Source organism: Hypanus sabinus, chromosome 4, assembly GCF_030144855.1.
Source record: "Hypanus sabinus isolate sHypSab1 chromosome 4, sHypSab1.hap1, whole genome shotgun sequence".
NCBI classification, from domain to species: domain Eukaryota; kingdom Metazoa; phylum Chordata; class Chondrichthyes; order Myliobatiformes; family Dasyatidae; genus Hypanus; species Hypanus sabinus.
Genome location: NC_082709.1, coordinates 43482529 through 43496150, shown reverse-complemented (window position 1 = coordinate 43496150; position 13622 = coordinate 43482529). Strand labels below are relative to the sequence as shown.

Here is a 13622-nt window from a genome sequence, read left to right as displayed (position 1 = left end):
GCCAGGTTGGCAAGGATCTCAGATGGATGTTGCTTTCCTATAACAGTATTTCATGTAGATGTGCTCAGTAGTTGGGAGGGTTTTTACTACCTTTTGTAAGGATTTTCCATTCAAAGGCATCAGTGTTTCCATACCAGGCAGTGATGCAGCTGGTCAACGTACTCTCCACTGCACGTCTATAAGTTTTAGGTGTCATGCTGAATCTCTGCAAACTCATGAGGAAGTAGAGGTGCTGCTGTGCTTTCTTCACAATTGCACTTGTGTGCTAGGTCCAGGACAGTTCCTCTGAAATAGTATCACCCAGGAATTTAAAGTTGCTAACCCTCTCCACATCTGATCCTCCAATGTTGACTGGCTCATGGTTTCCCTCTCCTGAAGCCTATAATCAGTTCCTCGGTCTTGCTGGCATTGAGTGAGAGGTTGTTATGATACTACTCAGACAGATTTTCAATCTCTCTCCTGTATGCTGATTCATCAGCACCTTTAATTCAGTCCACAACAGTGGTGTCATCAGCAAATATGAATATCGTATTGGAGTTGTGCTTAGCCACACAGTCATAGCTATAAAGCAAGTTAAGCAGTGGCTAAGCACAGAGCCCTGTGGTGCTGATGGACACCGTGGAGGAGTGCTGTTCCCAATTTGAACAGACTAGAGTCTAAGTGAGGAAATCTGGGATCCAATTGCACAAGGAGGTATTGAGGCCTTGGTGTTTACTGATTTGTTTTGAGGGGATGATGGTATTGAATTCTGAGCTCTGCTCAATAAAGAGCGTCCTTGTGTATGCATCTTTGCTGTCCAGATATTCTAGGGTTGAGTGAAGAGCCAATGAGATGGCATTTGCTGTTGACTTGTGAATCCAAGTCACTTCTCAGGCAGGAGTTGATATATATGTTTCATCACCAGCTCCTCAAAACACTTTATCACTATGGATGTAAGTTCAGCTGTGTGATAGTCATTGAATGAGGTCACCATGCTCTTCTTGGGCACTGATGTACTTGAAGCTACTTGTAGCAGGCGGGTACCACGCACTAACCTCTTGCTTCGCCAAAGATCTCAGTGAGCACACTAGCCAGTCAGTAGACCCAGGTCTTTAGTATGTGGCCAGGTACCCTGTTTGGTCCAGATGCTTTTCTTGGATTCAAGAAAATCAGCCTGCAAGCCAGCTTCAGATACTGAAATCAAACTTATCATCTGGCAATTTGGAGGTTTGCGATGGTTCTTCCATATTCTGATGGTCAAAGCAAGCATGAAAGCATTGAGCTCACCCGGAAGCGGAGCCCTGCTCTCTCCCATGTCGCTTGATTTAACTTTGTCGGGGGTGATGGCATTCAATCTCTGCCACAGCTGTCGCACATCACGTTGATTCAAGTTTCGTCCTGAATCCCCACTTCGCCCATGAGATGGCTTTCCGGAGATCATGCCTGCACCTCTTGTAGCTTTCTTGGTCTCCAGACTTAAATGCCTCGGATCTGGTCCTCAGCAAATTTCGGATCTCATGATTCATCCAGGCCTTCTGATATGGGAAGACTGAATGATTTAGTTGGGACACACTCACCTCTAGCTGTTTTAGTAAAGTCTGTAACAACCATGGTGTATTCCTTCAGATCTCTCTGAGTGTTTGAACACGGCGCAGTCCACCTACTCAAAGCAAACCTATACTCATTTCTGTGCCTCCTGCAACCACCTCTTAGTGGCCCTACTTAAAATAAAGGTCAAAATTATCCATCGATAGTGTGAACTTCTCTGAGGAACATGCAAACTAAGTTGTAAATGATGATTCGGAGATTGCATATTTTCAATACTTTCTTTTCATATGTTGTTCTTTGTAGCACTTCATGATGGGTCTAAAGCATCCCTTCATTTTTTTTCAGGAGTGCACAAGAGGGCATGAGAAATGGATGGCTATTGTTGCCTATTTTGCTCTTCGTAGGTGTTTGCAATGCTTTCTGGTCCATGTGGCAAGGAGAGAAGAGAACTGAAGCCCATGTGCTCTGCTCTACTTTACCAGTTTGCTAATTCCATTGAATTTCCATAGATAAGAGACATTCCATTCAAATTTGTAGTTGGGAATTAACTAATCAGGTAGCTTCTATTCAAATTTGATATCCAAGAAGTTTGGAGAATAATACAGTACTGTGCCCGCAAAGTTCCTCTAGAGTTTTGTGTGTGTTGTAAAGCATAATAGTGCCTACCTCAGTGTTTGGGGGGGGGAGACAAACAATTAGCACCAGAGTCTGAAGATATAGATGCTGTACCCCTGCCTTCCCCAGGCATGGTTTCAACAAGGCTCTCACCAAGTGGTACTGATTAAGTACTCAATGAGGCCAGCACAGCTGGAGCTCTGCCACTGATGGTGGTTCCCATTCGAACTACAGGAGACAGGAGGTGCAGGGCTGCAGAGGGGATGCACGAAATGTTGATTTAATTGTACTTTAACTGATCTTATTGGAGCTCTAAGAAAATGTTTCCCTCACACTATAGATTGTCTTTTATACGACAGTGTGTATTTTATGCCAATGATGTTAATGAATGTATAGAACACTCATGCAAATGTTTTCAAAGGCCTTCTGGGTTAATTTTAGAAGTGGGGGTGCCGATCTTAATAAATGTTATTGTAAACAAGTTGCAACTTATTGTTAAAGGAAAAGGTGTACTGCTACTTGTGTGAGATGAGAGAGTTAAGTAAAATTGAGAGTTTTTACAATTTTACCAAAATAAATTAAAACAGCAAAGGATTAAAGCTGTTAAGGGGACAATACTTGTGTGAGACTTCCTGGTTGCTCCATTATAGCCTTTTGCAATATTATACTGGTTGCTTTAAAAGTATTATGATAGCTGTTTATACACTTTGAATGTTATCTTAACTTTTTGTTTTGTATTTAACCAAATTGACAGTAACCAAATTTCGGCTAATCATTACCAGATTAACTTCTGCTTAAAAATTCACTGTAAATTTTGGCTTTAACATTACCTGCTTTATACTCATGTGGCTCATATGACCTACTGGTGGCTTGTAGTTTTTGGTTTGAATGGTGCAGTTTTTTAGATAATACTATTCTCAATTTTTTTTTCTAAAGTTCTTTAATCCAACAATCTTGGATGATGGACACGAGACAGGTAAACATAGGGCTTTCTGCAAGGGGTATGTTTTTGTTTGCCTGGCCACTAGGCTCGAAGATGCCCTCGGGCCAAGGAAACTTTGACAACAGTGTCGACTTGCACTGCCACCAGCACCGTAGACTATGCAATTTACTTTAATTTATCTGTTTCCAAACTGTACTTAAGAACTTGTACAATTTAAATTCTGCCTGTAGTAAAGTGCCACCTGCTGTAAGCCCGTCTGTAGCTTCTCTTGGGCTTTTCCTCCTGATCTTAAAAGGGAAAAACAGTTGGTGGATATGTGGTGTGTGCATGTCATATAACGTCTGAGATGGCACAGCTGCCTTCCTCCCTGTTGTGTTTGTTTCCCTCTGGTCATTTCACCTGAAGGATGGAATAATGGAGGGAACAAACGAGCTGACTCCTTTTCTAAGGCAGCAACTGCGGATCTTTAATGGCCATGTAGTACTCCAGTGTGATCAGGGTGTCAATACATTCCAAATTAGTTTGATGAACTCGCACAATTATAATGTGATGCTTCAGTGGCTGAAGGAACTTTATGGACTAAAACGCACTCTGTGCAGGACTATAAAGGATAATCAGTATAATTGAAAATGAGGGATTCTTGACCATAGCAAGAAAAGTAGCAGTAACTATATGATGTTATTCAAAGATTCAAGATTCAAAGCATATATTATCAAATAATGTATAAATTGTATACCTTGAAATTTGTCTGCTTATAGGCAGCCATAAAGCAAGAAGCTCGAATAACCCAATTATAAAAAAAAAGCCAAAAACTATTGCGCAGAGAGAGAGATATGGGGGGATAAACACATCATGCAAAAAAAATAGAAGCCAGTAGCATCCCGAACCAGACCGAGTCCCAGATCTGCTCCCAGAGCAGCCAGAGTAGGTCCAAGCCAAGCCTTGGTCCCCCATTTCACACCAGCAGGGGAGAGACTCACAACAGTCAGATTGGTTTACAGCCACAGAAAAAGAAATGAAAATTTGCGGGACAGAGAGGGGGAAATCAGCCCAAACCTCGCCTCTGTACATGACACTCAGGCTTCCAGTCTAATTGGGCTGCTGTTTAAATTGTCCTAGCACCAAGTAATACTACATACTGGGATCTGGGTCCAGTTGCCCCAAAACTCCTGGGCTGCCCTGCCTGAAGCCTTTCTTGATCTCAGCAAATCAGCACAGTGCTTGAATGATCCAATCTTGCACCCAGGTTAGGTGGATGGACATCAAAACTCTTGTGTAGACTCCTCTCCAAGTCGCTCTGTACATCTCCGGTTGTGATATGAACTCTGTGAATCCGGTGGCTTGAACTTGTTGCTCCCTGGAACGTCACTGCTGGTATTTACTGTTGCTGAGCCTCCCCTTGAAGGATATTCTCAAAATTGACTGTGGAGTTTCCTAAATGTGTGAGATGCGATTATGCACTTGTTATTGCATTGTTAACTCCATGGGTAGAAGCTTACCAAACTCGGAGAAATGTTGCTGTAACTGTTGCTAAATTTTATTATGAGAATTTATCCATGAAGTGAGGATCGGTATGACTTAAGAGATTTTTCTCAGGGATCCCAAACCTAGGAATAAAGTTGTATAGGAACTAACAAGAGCCTTATGCTGTAAGCAACACTTCACCTGCCCTTACCACTGTCAATCTTATAGGCCAGCTGAAAGACAGAATGGGGCTTTGAAAAAAACAGTTCAGCTAAATTGCGCAATGAGACCTAATGCATTAATGCTCCTAACACTTATTCACCTTAGCTATGAATATGTGTCCCATACTAACCAATCAGGTTGTTAGGTGTGCTCTAGAGAGCTGTACATACACTGCCAATGAAGCTGATACCCTGAATCGTACGGGTAGTAACTTTGATTCTGTGTTTTACTTTGATACTTAAACTAGAACTGTAAAGGGAGAACAGGACTGTGCTGCCCATAGGAATGACTCTTGTCAGTGCAACTGTTCTGAGGGACAGTATCAGGTACTTGCAATGATTGCATAACCTCTCTGCAGCTCCCCCAATAAAAAGCCGCTTTATGGGGGTAGGAGTGAATTATCTTACAGTAACCATTACGGGGCGGAACTAGACTTGGGTAACAATACATGCAAAGTCTATACTACTGGTGACACTCCAAATCCCATTAATGGGGTTTACTCGGTATGTGGCTGATAAGCTAATATTCTTACTGCCAGGCATACCCTTTCTTAAATAGGATCTTTGTCCTGAACGAAAGCCAAGGAGGGATTGTTGTTATCTGGTCTACAAAGTACCATCGATGTACCACCTGCCCACTCATGCTCTACACCCCACTGAGTGGGGCTGCCATCAAAGCAAAACTTGAGAGACTGAGCTTTTCTGGATCGTTGTGCTGGGGACCTGCCAGACTGGCTTATGAAAGTATTAACAAGCCTCAGAGATGCTGGGGAAACTGGCTAATGATATGAGCCCGACCATCGATGACGTTAATGTTGTATTTGTGGCAAACTGCATGCATTCCTTCAAAATGGACTTGTGCTAGATCTTCTGCTGTCTGAGAGGTGGTACTTCTGGGCTGTTGCACATTTGTCCTGGATATCAGCAGCTGATGGAACAGTCAAGGTTTCAGATACTTTGCGCTATTGAAATTAAGTAAGATTTCTGTTGTCCTTGACAAAAGCTGATGGTAAAATCTCACCTCTGCCTTTCAATCAGCACTTGAGAAATGCGTGACCTCTCCAAGTGTGATCTTCAGACAGAACTGAGTGCAAGTGAAGGGTATACCTGAAAACCTTAAGTTGTGTTTTAATTCTTTTAGCTGTAGGCTGCTACATCCTAGCATTTATTTTTTCTCTTGCCCTCGTGGATGATATCGTCCTCTCAATTACCCTGCAAGCACTCCTAAGCACAAGAGGCTGCAGATATTGTAACCTGGAACAAGTGACAACAAACACCTGGAGAACCTCAGTGGGTCAGGCAGTATGGGTGACCGCAGAAGGACTGTTAATATGTTGGATTGGGACCCTGCATTGGGAAAGTGCTTGTTGAGGACAGAGAGCCACTATGTAGAAGTGAGGCAAGGGCTGGCTGGCAGTGGGTGAATCCGGGTGAGGGGGGCCATTCTGGGCAAGTGGGGGAGACGGAGGGGTGGAGCTGGGAGCTGACAGCTTGTAGGTGATATGTAGGGACAGAAGATAAAGAGGCTGATGGAACAATGTGAGAGGAGAGGAGACTGGCACAAGATATTTAGCAAATAATTCAGTGTAAGATTGTGAATTAGATCATCAGTTATTTGCTGTGGAGAACCCTTGTTCATTGTGTCTCTGAATGAATTGCAGGTACATAGAACAACAGCACAGTACAGGCCCTGTGGCCCACTATGTTGTGCAACCTTATAATCTACTCAATATCAATCTAACCCTTCCTTCCTACACAGCCTCTTTGTGTCTATTATACATACGCCTATCTAAGAGTTTCTTAAATGTCCCTAATGTAATTGCCTATACCCCCACCCTGGCGGAGTGTTCCATACACCCAGCACTCCGTGTAATAAAGCTTGACTCTGACATTCCCCCTCCCATACTTTCCTCCAGTCACTTTAAAATTATGTCCCCCTGTTATTAGCTATTAGCTACTTCCGCCCCGGAAAAAGTCACTGGTTATCCACTTGATCCCTTAACTTACACACCTCTATTGCCTGTCATCCTCCTGGTCTCCTGAGAAAAGCCCTACTAGCTCATTCAACCTATCCATGTTCTCACCAAGTGTGCTTTAACCAATGTTTGATAGAGCTGCAACATTACTTCGTAGGTCTTGAACTCAGTTTCCCCCCCCCCCCCCAAGTGAAAGCCAACACACCGTATGCCTTTGTAGCAACCCTATCAACTTTCACGGCAACTTTGAGGGGTCTATGCATGTGGATCCCAATATCCTGTTGTTCCTCCGCATTGCTAAGAGTTCAGCCATTAACTCAATATTCAAATTTGAAGGTAAGTTTAGAACTTGTAGGGAGAGATTAGATAAACAGGGTTGATTTCCTTGAGTATAGACATCCAAGGGGTGATCTGGTTGAGGTCTATAAACATGAGAAAACTTGCAGATGCTGGAAATCCAAAGCAACACAACAGTGTGCTGGAGGAACCCAGCAGGTCAGGCAACAGCGATGGAAAAGAGTAAACAGCATAAAATTGTAAGAAGCTGGAATAGGGTAAATAATCAGAATCTTTTGCTCTTGGTCAGGATTGCAAGAACAAGGGGATGAGGAAGGAGCTTTAACCATTTTGAACAGCGAATGGCTGATATCAGGGATTTGCTGTCAGGTGAGGTAGTTGAGTCAGATACAATGGTTACGTTTAAGGGGCATTTCGAAAAGGCATTTAAGTAGGGAAGGCATGGAGGGATAGGAACCTAGTGTGTGCAAAAGGTTGGCATGAATGTGGTGAGCCACAGGACCCATTTCTATGCTTAATACCTTTATGGTTCTCTGTTTGGTCGAGTATTAGATTAAGTTTTTTAACCATTCTAGGGAGTACTCCTTTTGATTTGAGGAGGCTGAAGTAATCTTGAAAATATGCAATTTAATGCCTTAATTGACACTTACAGAATTTTCCTGTGGAGATCAGTGTGATTGAAAGTCAAAGCAATGATTTAAATCGTATGAAAATGATCTCATGTGGCAACAGTCCTTTGAATGTAGAGAAAAACAACCATCAAGTTAATGTTTTTATATCAATTCTGCAATCTTATTTATTACAGGTGTCTCCTGCTTTACGAATGTTCGCGTTACGCTACTTCGCTTACTTCGCTTTTACAAAAGACCTACATTAGTAACCTTTTCTCGCATTACAGAGGATTTTCACTTCTACGAAAATTTTTCCCATATAAATTAATGGTCCTTCGCTTCACGCCATTTCGGCTTAAGAAACGTTTCATAGGAACGCTCTGTCTTTGTAAAGGAGGGGACGCCTGTATATTGATACTATTGCTGAAATCCTTTTTGTCCCAGTGTGTACAATTTCTGAATTATGTGCATTTTGTACCCTTAATGATTTAAAAAAATCTTTCTTAGTTGTGCTGTATTTGCTTAAATGGACATTGGCATTTGAAGGATCCACTTTTTAAACAGTGATATCATTTCTGTTGAAATTTACAATGAGCTTCTAATTCATTACTACTGGAAATTTAGCATTCAGTTTATCAAGTTGTGTTAGTTTTCAGCCTCTCCCTTTGTGAGGAAAATGCTCTTTTCACTCAAGTCAGAGCAGGAACTAATAATGGCAAATGGAAAAGCATTAGAATGATCTTGCATGTTGCAGTAATGTTATAATAAATTGCAATATTAATCTCACTTAGTAAATACATTTCAATATGTTCAATTAGTGTAAGATTTTTACCCTGGTCTTGGTCTTGACTATCAGCATATATAATATAGTTGAAAGTATTCCTAATATCCAGCTTCAGAGGTTAAAGAGCAAATTGTTTAGTCAGTGGCTTTATCAGTTGAAGGAAGGAAGGAAGTGTGATAAAAATGGAATGACTGAATTAAAAATACTCATGTGAAATTACAGAAGATTTAGGAAAACAAAATCCAAGCCACTGTCAATCAAACACGAGGAAATCTGCAGATGCTGGAAGTTCAAACAACAACACACACAAAATGCTGGCAGAACACAGCAGGCCAGGCAGCATCTCCTGACGAAGGGTCTTGGCCCGAAACGTCGACAGCGCTTCTCCCTTTAGATGCTGCCTAGCCTGCTGTGTTCTACCAGCATTTTGTGTGTGTTACTGTCAATCAAATGTAGCTACTTATCTCCTTACCATTTCCTCATCCCACTTTTTTCCCAAAACTTCCATCTCTGTCTTAAAAACACTTGCATTGTTTGAGCAAATGGCAAACTGTTGGAGAAATTCAGCGGGTCAGTCAGATAGCATCTGTGGAGGGAAATGGACAGTTAACGTTTTGGGTTGTGACCCTTCATTGAACTGATCTAAGGGCAGAAGAGAGAAAAGAGGAAACAAATTAGTTTTAATTAATTTCTTGCCTATTTCCTAAACCTTCTCTTCTGGACTGATTAAGGAAATAATTCCTCTGGTCTTCACTTTCCTTGCTACTAACTTCCATATTCTTCCTTCACTTGATCATTCTGCTGTCTTCAATGTGATCCCACAAGAAGACACGGCTTCCCCCCCCCCCCACCCACCCCCCCCATCATTCAAAGTCCCTTTGTAACTGTGGGCTGCTCTTCATTTTCTGCCAAGCACTCATATACTCACTGCACTTCTCTTGAACTTGCATGGAATACATCACGTCTTTTTGCTACTTCACTTTCCACCATTCAGAGGTCCAAGCCGTACTTTCAGGTGATGCAGCGAATCATCTGTGTTATTTCCAATGTGATGTGTTGTATTTGCTGCTCACCGTGTGGTCTTCTCAACATTGGCGAAGTCAGTACAGATCGGGTCACCAAGAACATCTGCATTCAGTCCACAGGGCCATCCCTCGAGCTTGTGGTTGCCTTCCACTTTAATTCTCCATTCTGCCCCCACAATGACTGGTCTGCTTACAGTTTCCATTATTTTTCTAATGAGGCCCATTATAAGCTTGAAGAACAGCACTTCGTCTTTTGTCTGACACTTTGCTCCTCTTGGACTCTATTGAACAGTTTCAGGTAACAGGTCTGTTTCAGAGAGAAGCAGAAGTAAAGAAATTATACCCAGTTAGTTTGACCTCAGTGGTTGGGAAGATGTTGGAGTTGATTGTTAAGGATGCAGATGTTACTTGGATAAAATTCGCCAAGGTCAGCATGGTTTCCTTAAGGAAAAACTTTGCGTGACAAATCCATTGGAATTTTTTTGAAGAAATAACTGAATAGACAATGGATTGATTTTCAGGAGGCCTTTGACAAGGTGACACACATGAGGCTGCTTAACAAGCTAGGAGCCCATGATATTACCAGAAAGATTCTAGCATGGATAAAACATTGGCTGATTGATAGGTGGAAAAGACTGGAAATAAAGGGAGCCTTTTCTGATTGGCTGCTGGTGACTAGTGGTGTTCCCCAGGGGTCGATGTTGGGACGGATTGTTTTTACATTACATGTCAATGATTTGGGTGATGGAATGGATGGCTTTCTTGCAAAGAGGTGGCAGATGGAATACAGTGTCAGGAAGAGTGTGGTCATGCACTTTGAAAGAGGGAGTAGAAACTTAGTCTGTTTTATAAGTGGGGAGAAATTTCAAAAATCTGTTGTGCCAAGGGACTTGGGAGACCTCATGTAGGATTCACTGAAGGTTAATTTGCAGGTTGAGTCAGTGCAAATGCAATGTTAGCATTCATTCTGAGAGGACTAGAATATAAAAGCAAGGATGTAATGTTGAGGCTTTATAAGGCTCTGGTAAGTTTACTTTGCGTATTTTGAACAGTTTTAGGCCCCTTATCTAAGAAAGGATGTGTTGACATTGGAAAGGGTTCAGAGGAGGTTCACGGGAATGAAAGGGTTACCAAATGAAGACCAATTGTTGTCTCTGTGCCTGTACTCACTAGAATTCAGAAGAATGCGAGGGAGGATCTTATTGAAACCTATTAACTATTGAAAAGCCTCAGGGGTGGATGTGGAGAGGATGTTTCCTATGGTCAGGATCTAGGACAGGGGTCAGCAACCTTTACCACTGAAAGAGCCACTTGGACCCGTTTCCCACAGAAAAGAAAACACTGGGAGCCGCAAAACCCGTTTGACATTTAAAATGAAATAACACTGCATACAACGTTTTGTTTTGCCTTTATGCTATGTATAAATAAACTATAATGTGTTGCATTTATGAAATTGATGAACTCCTGCAGAGAAAACGAAATTACATTTCTGCATGCAACAAAAACATTTTGAACTCCGAAAAAAAGACGTTGGGTTGAAGGTTACTTTTAAGTAAAATACTCAACGTCTATTTGAGTCCTTCTTGTATTTATGAAAAACGCCAAACTTAAATTTGCCGCCAGCAGCAAACCAAAAATAACGTCAGCCAGCTGTCAACCTGAAAAATAAAAGGACTATTTCACTGAACAATGAAAACATATGAATATACGTAAAATAATACGCAATTAAAATATTTATCATACTTCTTCAGGTTGACTCACACCTGACAATGCAGTCGTATTCAGTAGGGATGGATCGATGCTTAGGGGAGTGACCGGGAAGGATAATGTGTTTTTTTCCTCTCTGAACTCACAGAAGCGTTTCCCAAACGATGTTTGCATTGCGATGATTGCAGAATGTAAATACTCCGAATTTATCATGTCGTGACATTGTTTGAACTCTCTCAAATTGGGGAAGTGAGACAATGTGCCTTTCTGTAAATCTCTGGCAAGCAACGTCAACTTGCGCTCGAATGCAAAACATCCCCCAACATGTGCAGGGCTGTACGTCCTTACCCCGTTGAAGAGCTGTGTTCAGCGTGTTCAGGTGCGCTGTCATGTCTACCATGAAGTGTAGCTTTTCCAGCCACTCTGGCTGTTCCAGCTCAGGAAAGTTGAGCCCTTTGCTGCCCAGGAAAGTTTTCACTTCTTCCAGACGCGCGACAAAGCGTTTCAGCACCTCCCCTCTGGACAGCCAGCGATAAAAACACGTTGTAGCGGTTGCTACACGCAGTCAGTAAACTGCAGTCAAAGATAGCTTTATTCGAACTAAACAGCCTTGCTTTTAAGCCTCCCTCAACCCGCCCCCCATGGGCGCGGATGCTGCAAAAGACACGTACTCACAAACCCCCGTAGGCTATCTCCCTTAGCCTGAACGCTGGCTAATTGTGAGCCGGTTCGGATGTGTCAGGAAATGGGTCGCCCGCCACAACGTCTTATTTAGATTGTACAAGATCACCATAATCTTCAAATTTAGATTTACATTTCAAAAACTAACAAACTAACATAAAAAACATATTAATTAAATACTGACCATGTAGCGGTGTGCTACACGCAGCGCTAAAATTACGACACGGAGTCGGTAACTGCAGTCGAAGGAAAAAAACTTTATTCGAAATCTTCAGCCTCACTTTTAAGCCTCCCTCAACCTGCCCCCCCCCCCCCATGGCGCAGAGGCTCCAAAGCTCTGTGCTCGCAAACCCCCGTAGGCTATCTTATTGTGAGTCGGTTCGGATGTGCCAGGAAAAGGGTCGCCACAACCAATTATTTCCCAAAGCAACAGGGAGCCGCAGCACAGACCTAAAAGAGCCACATGTGGCTCCGGAGCCGCGGGTTGCCGACCCCCGATCTAGGACCTGAGCAGAGAGCCTCAGAATAGAGGCACATACATTTAGAATGGATTTGAGGAGGAATTTCTTGAGGCAGCGATTGATGAATCGATGGAATTCATTGCCACAGGTGGCTATGGAGGCCAAGTCACTGCGAACACTTCAGGCAGAGGTTGAGAGATTCTTGATTAGTCAGGATATGAAGGGTTACAGAAAAGTGGCAGTAGATTGGGGCTGGGAAGGAAATGGATCCGTCATGATGAAATGACAGAGTGGACTCGATGGGCCAAATGGCCTAATTCTGCTGCTATATGTTATGATCTTGTGGTAACTGACCTCTGTACATCAGAACTGGCTGCTTCATTTTATCTATATCTAGTACTACTAACTTAGTTTTACTCCCTCCATTGACATTGCCTGATCTGCTGGGCAACGTGTATAATTCCCTCGTACTGTTCAGTTATCCATGGCCCTTTGTTTGTTATTTATTCCCAGCTTCTTTCATTAATCCATCAACCAAATAGGCCATGAACCATATATCACCACAACAATGCTGGTCCCACATTTTCAGAGGTAGTCCTTCTGTCCTGTCCAGCACTCCCCTACACCCCCATCCAGGAAAAATTAATACTAACTCGATTTCTCTCGTTCCCAGTCCCGATGAATGGTCTTGTAACTGAACTGTTAATTTTTTGTCTGCACAAATGCTGCATAAACTGTTGTGAGTTCACACAGTTTAGTGTTTTGTTTTGACCTACAATTTAGAATCTTAGAGAACTACAACACTGAAACTGACCCCTTGGCCCACCTAGTCTGGCTGATCTATTTAAACTGTCTCATCTCATTGACCTGCAGCCAGACCATAGCCCTCCATACCCTTCTCATCCATGTACCTATCCAAACGTCTCTTTAATGTTGAAACCAAAATTGAAATCACATCCACCATTTGCTTTGGCAGCTTGTTCCACATTCTCACCTCTTAATGAAGAAGTTTCCCCTCACTCATGTTCCCCTTAAATATTTCAGCTTTCACCCTTAACCCATGACCTCTAGATGTAGCCTCACCCAACCTCTGTGGAAAAAGCCTGCTTGTATTTGCCCTATCTATACCCTTCATAATTTTGTACACCCCTATCAAATCTCCCCTCAATCTTCTATGTTCTAGGGAATAAAGTACTAACCTATTCCATCTTTCCTTATAACTCAGATCCTCCAGCCCCAGCAACATCCTTGTGAATTTCTTCTGCACTCTTTCAATCTCATTTATATCTTTCTTGTTTGTAGATGACCCA

General features: G+C 42.4%; 1 protein-coding gene across 10 annotated transcripts in view; it reads left to right on the top strand.

Annotated features, from left to right (window-relative positions):
- LOC132392693 (E3 ubiquitin-protein ligase HECW2-like) overlaps positions 1-13622 on the top strand; it is a 305761-nt gene that overhangs the window by 27712 nt on the left and 264427 nt on the right. The gene's annotated exons all lie outside the window — the stretch shown is intronic.